Source organism: Chenopodium quinoa, unplaced genomic scaffold, assembly GCF_001683475.1.
Source record: "Chenopodium quinoa cultivar QQ74 unplaced genomic scaffold, ASM168347v1, whole genome shotgun sequence".
Taxonomy (NCBI): domain Eukaryota; kingdom Viridiplantae; phylum Streptophyta; class Magnoliopsida; order Caryophyllales; family Amaranthaceae; genus Chenopodium; species Chenopodium quinoa.
Genome location: NW_018744498.1, coordinates 101,142 through 107,365, shown reverse-complemented (window position 1 = coordinate 107,365; position 6,224 = coordinate 101,142).

The window sequence follows — 6,224 nt, the reverse complement described above, 5'->3', positions numbered from 1 at the left end:
TGATTGTGATTCTCTTAGTTTGTTATTCATAGTGAACCCTAGCTTAACAATTAGGAGATAGGTCTTTGATTCCTATTGATTGCTCTTATCATTAGTCCTCACAACCTTTGATTGGCATGCTCTTCCCATGTTGTTGCAATTTACATGATTACTTGTTGATCCCCGTTCCTAGTGTTTTATTTCCTTGGTTACTTGTTTTGTTACTTGTTAGTATTCTCTCTTACCTTCGTCTTCGACCTAGCTTAGGCGCATAATTGAAAGTGCTTGAACATTACCGTTCCTTTGGGTTCGACCCTTGACTTGCCTCTATACTCGTATTTAGGTTTGTTAAGTGTTTAAAAATTTAGTTTGACCGAGGGAAGATTAGATAACGACCTAGTTTTCCACTCGTCAAAATGGCGTCGTTGCCGGGGAACGGTGTCTATGTTTGAGTGTTTTTGATTGCTTGAGTCTAGGTCTTTTTATATACTTTTCTTTTATTTTATTTTTGTTTGTTTTGTTTAAAAATGACATGTCTATCATTTCCTCAATTTGACAATGAGCCTTTTTGTGAATATTTCAATAGACTTGAGGGATTTTTGGACTATAACTGTTGTAGTCTTTTGGAGGCTTGTGAGATTTGTTATTTTGGTTTGAATAAGGAAACTAGAAATGAAGTTGAATGCATACATAATGGTGAATTTATAGCATTGTCAATTGATGATGCTTGGGATTTTTTTGTTTGGTTTGCTAGGGATGTTTATGATAGGGGTAATCATGATTCTAATTTTTATTTTCAATGTGTTGATTATTCTAATATTAGCATGAATTCCCAAGATTTGTCACATGAGCCCTTAAGTGAACCTAGAACATATGATTTCAACTTTATTTCTCTATTTGTTCATGATGATGAAGTACATGCTCAAGTTGATGCTAATGGTGTGTTTCAATATTCTTCATTATTTACCGTGCCTTCTTATGATGTGTTTCGTTCCCTTGATGATGAATCTCATGTCCTTGATTGTGCACCCTCTCCCCAATGTGATGTATATGCTCATGATCTTAATGTTGATTCTTCTAATCTTGGTTGTACTTTTTCTTCCCTTGTTGAGCCTCAGCCTTCTACATCTTTTGAATCTCTTGTTGATATATTTGAGGCTCAAATTAGGCGCATTGAGCTTAATGATGATCTTGGGACTAGTAAGGAGATGATTCTTCAATCTATGAGAGGTCAATTAGAGATAATGAAAAAGAATGAGGAGCGTCTTGAGGAGGGAAAGAGAAGAAAAAATGAGTTAGAAAGCCAATTGTCATCCTTGATGCTTGTTTGTGAAAAATCTCAATTTGATGTGTGTGTTGAGGATGATGATGATGATCATTTTGAACAACCAAGAGTGTGTTAGGATCCTATTGTTGAGCAAAGGAGTGAAGGAAAGGGAGTTGAGAGTGATGATGATTATGATGATTTTGTGAATCTAAACTCCTCTTCCTTGGTTGATTATGATGAGTCTTAAGTGTATGAATGCGACTCTTCTATCCATGAGTGTTTGGACTTGTTTGAGGTTATGTCCAATGTGTTTATTGTGAGTCAAATGAAAAGCCATAGCCTTTTAAGTGAGTTCATTGATGATGCTTCATGGGAGAGATATGATTTTGAGCTATATTTGCATCCATTCATGCACGGTTTTGAGGACTTGGGTTTTGAGTTTGTGGAAGGAAAGGTTGTTTATTGTGGTGCAAAGAAGGATGAGGTTGATTCCTTTGGAGTTTTTGAGCTTGAGGGAGATGTCGATTGTGAGAGGACTTCATTTAAGGACTCTATGATTGATTTTCATGCCCTCATTGGCGATGTGAGACCTTGTGTTGAGGGAGTCGCGAACCCTTTGCCTATTTCTCATACCCCTTTTTCTCAAAGGTTTGACCACATCCCCTATTGCCCTATTTTTCTCCCTTCCTTTGTTGATAAGCCTATTGGGGACTCCCTTGTCTATGATGATCATAATGTCCCTCATTCGTCTATTGTTGAGGAAAAGGGTGATGTTGCCACCCAAAAATATTTTAGTGAGGAGGATTTTCCTTTTCCTTTTTCTTTCCATTCTTTTATTCTTCCTTCTTCTTCTTATTTTCTTGTTTTTCCTTTTGATCCCTCTTCTTCTTTCTTTTGGCATCTCCCTTCTCACTTGTGTGCAACGATCATGTTGCACATTCTTATCCCGTCATTTGCCTACCTTCTATCATATGAAATGTTTAGTAGTGCATTTGACAAGCTCTTGCGCGCGTTGAATTATTATTTTCTAGAGCGGTCAAGCTTGGACCTTAAGCAAGCCTTTCTCAGGAAGTAACCCGTGTTTTATTGCTTTCATTTTCTTTTCTTTTTAGAATAGATTTTCTCTCATAAAAATATTTGTGTTCCTTTTGCTAGGTACATGACTTGATATACTTTGGTGTTTCGATTTAGATCAAGAATCAAGGAAGCTTGACACCTATTTTTGCTAGCATATGGAAACAAGGTTCAATTCTTGAGAATTTAGCTTTGAAAGGTCTAATTGGATCATTTGCGGGTATTTACACCCACCTAAAATCCGGTAATATCCTTCCTTGCTCTTTCTCTAATAGTTGATGCCATGTTGGACATATGTTGGTTGGTTGGATTGATCTCCTTATTTTCCCCTCCCATGGATTATTTGATTTATGTTTGAGTGTATAGTCTCATTCAAGCTTGGGGGAGGGTATTCTATCATGTTTGATGGGATGTTGATTCATATATGCTATGCACCTTTGTATATGCTTTTCCATGTTCTTATATTTTGAAAAACTCAAAAAAGATTTTTGTTTCTATCAAGGCAAATTTGCAATGTGTTTGGTTTTGTTCTTGCTTTGGACATAATAACATTTGGACTTGTATAATTGAATGCTTTTCTTCCTAAATGGTAGTGGTGTGCAAGGTTTGAGATTACGTTTGGTTGATTCAAGGATAAAGCATGCTAAGGTAGTTGTCTAGAACTAGGGGGATCATGAAGCCGGATTCTACTTGTTTGTGGCATGTTTGGTAGTTTCACCCTATCTTCGATTTGACAACCTTAGTGAGTTTTTGCTACAACCATGTGAGATTTATATTTGTTCAAGCTTTCATCATATTCTTGCATGAGCGGCATGAGGTCCTTGACTTTGCAAGCCTAATCTATAAAGCTTGATGTATGATTCTTATACCCGAGACCGAGCTATCTAGGGAGGACAAAGGCACCTTTTCGGGTTGGTATTTTTCATTTTTAGGTTAGTTTGATTCATATTTTTGTTTGGGTTTCCATTTGCCTTCTTGCAACCATTTGAGCCTTATACCTTCTTTTCAAGCCACATCTTTAGTTCTTTGGCCTTTTCTTTCATTTTCTTTCTATTCTTGGTTTTTTGTGAAGCAAATTGATCACGTATAATGGAGTTTGTGGTGGATAAGTTGGAAATTTGGTTTTTATGAGTGTAGTTTGTGATTAAGTCTTCTTTGTGAATAATGGCAAGTGTTTGAGTAAAAGCCGTCTTTAACCATAAAAGGCATGGACTAATACATTGCACTATAGAAAAAGCCGTCCGAATTTAGCAAAAGGCGAGGACATTGCAAGTTTAAGTAAAAAAAAATGAAAAAAAATTTGAAAAAAGTTAAAATTCAAAAATATTTTGATGTATTCTTTTCTCCTTCTAAGCATTGAGGACAATGCTTCATTTAAGCTTGGGGGAGAAGCGTTTACGCTTTTTGTATATATTTCTTGTGAGTATAGCTTCAAATAAGCTTGGGGGTGTTGCTTTTGCTTGGTGACTTCCTGATCGTGTTGTTAAGGATTGATCACCCTTTTGCTTCACTTTTTAGGAAAACCCCCAAATTTTAAATTTTAGCCTACCTTCACCGTTTATGCCTTATGTTACAACCTTGGGGAAAGACCTTTCGACCTAGAAAGTTGAGTCACTATTCGGGGGAGGGAATCATGGGTCATTGCCTAAGGAAAAGGGGATGCGAAGTCAAGATGTCGAGTAGCCCAAAAATTTGATCTTTTTCCGGTTCCTTCGCGGAATCTATGAGATGCTCACTATGGGGAGATATGAGATTAGTAGGGGGAACGCGGTAAGACCGTTTGGGATGAAAGTGGAGTGTGATAACTAGTTCCTATGCTTAGCATTTTTATGTTTCAATCAACCTTAGGTATCTTATAGAGTGCACTCCCTTACTTGTTTAGAAAGATTTGCATTCATTGTGCTTGTACATTTGCAAAAGTCCTTTCATGAACATTTGTTTCCTTTTCTTGTATTTTGTTTTCTTTTTCATGCTTTGCCTAGTTTGTATTATTATGTGAGTTATGGGTAAACTCTTAGGATACCCTTACGAGAGCATCACTCGTCCTCTAGGGCGATCTAGGGGTTTAAATGGGTTGTCTTTAGTTGCTAAAATTGATCGTGATTCCTACGAAAGTGAGTTAGTGTATATTCTCATCTTCTCTAGTTTTTCTTGTTTCTTTCCTTGCTTGAATAAATTCATCATTTTTCCTTGGGTTGGATTTTATTTTGCTCGAGGACGAGCAAAAGTTTAGCTTGGGGGAATTTGATGAGCGTCATTTATGGCGCTCAAAAGAATAAGACTTAGGTTCTTTTTCTCTATTTTCTTTCATTATTTTCCTATATTTTTCTTAGTTTTATTTGGTTTTCCATTTTAATAACTCATTTTGAGTTTTGTTTAGTTTTATGTGTTTTTCATTATTTTAGTTTTAGTTTTATTTTATTTGTCTTCTTTTTCTCCCTCATGTTTGGTTGTTCGTGTAGGTGATTGCTCGAGACAAGACACAAGTCAAATTGTCATATTTAGAGTTCTGATGTTCAAGCTTGATGTTTCGAGGTCTTAAGTTCAAAATCAATTAAGTTGTTGCAACGAAAACAAGCCAACACAAGTCATCACCCTTGCTGCCGTCTTGTCCTACACCCCACTATATCCTATCCTCCACCACAGCAAATCACTCCCTTTATTGCAACACAACAACCAACAACACCTATAACAGCAACGCTCCCCTGCTCCCAACACAACAGCCACAACACAACAGCCTCACAAACGACCAGCTTCCAACAGCCCCTGCTCACCCTTTGCTTCACCAATTCGCAACCCCACCAACAACAACTACCACTCACCAAAGCCTCACGATGCTGCCTCCACCGCACTTGGTGGCGCAACCAAACCAGCCACCTATCCACCAATTTCCCAACACCATTTGCGTCACCAATTTAAGCACAAATCGCAACAGCAGCTCCAGTTCATCTCCAACCACATTCCCTCGTTCCCACAACAGCCACCACTCCGCAACATCACCACCAATCGGCAGCCACACTTCTCCACCTTGAGCTTCCACCAATCGAACTCAATCAAGCCCCAATTCAATTGAAATTCCCCGAAGGCGCGGGTGTGAAAGGAGCGGACGCGGGCTCGATGCCTCAAATCAGGCAGTAAGAAGTCGCGGTTGTCCCGAGGTCTTCCCGCGGACGCGGTGGCTCAGGAGAGGGCGCGGCTTGGACCACCGCGGGCGCGGCTTTTTGGGTTCAATTTGAACCAGTATCACAAGCTTCTTACGTGGTTTGAATGAAGACCAACAGCCTTGATTGATGCCCGATGATATATGATGAGATGAACGGTGATGATTGATGTTGATGATGATTGATGGACGGTGAAGATGGTGATGCGCTTCAATGGAGAACAAGCTGCTGTAAAATTCGAAGGAGAAGTGTATATTTTTGGGGATAATTAGAACCAACTTTTATTCTATTTTTCTAAATTAGTTAAGAGCTTAGTTTTCTCTCTCTTAGGTTGAGAGCTTCTCTCTCTAGATTAGGCTAGATTAGGAGTAGTTTTAGAGAGAGAAAGTGAGGAATTTCAAAGGTGATTGAAAGATTGAAGATGCAAGTGTTACAATTGTGTTCAAGACCTTCTCTATTATCAATGAGCATTCTTAACTCTATCTCACCTTATTTATTTGTTTAATTTCATGTTTCTTTGGTTTAATTTTGATGTTTGGTGCTTGATTAGTGTAATTGTTCTTGGTATTTTGTTGATTCTTGATTTCCATAGTTGTTAGTTGATAGATGATGATTCTTGAATAGTTGTTTGGCTAGGAATTGGGTGAAACTTGTATGATTGATTAATTGTGATTAATTTGGGGATTGTGTTGATTGATTGTTGAGATTAAAGTGATTAGTGAAGGTTTGCATGTGTGTAATTC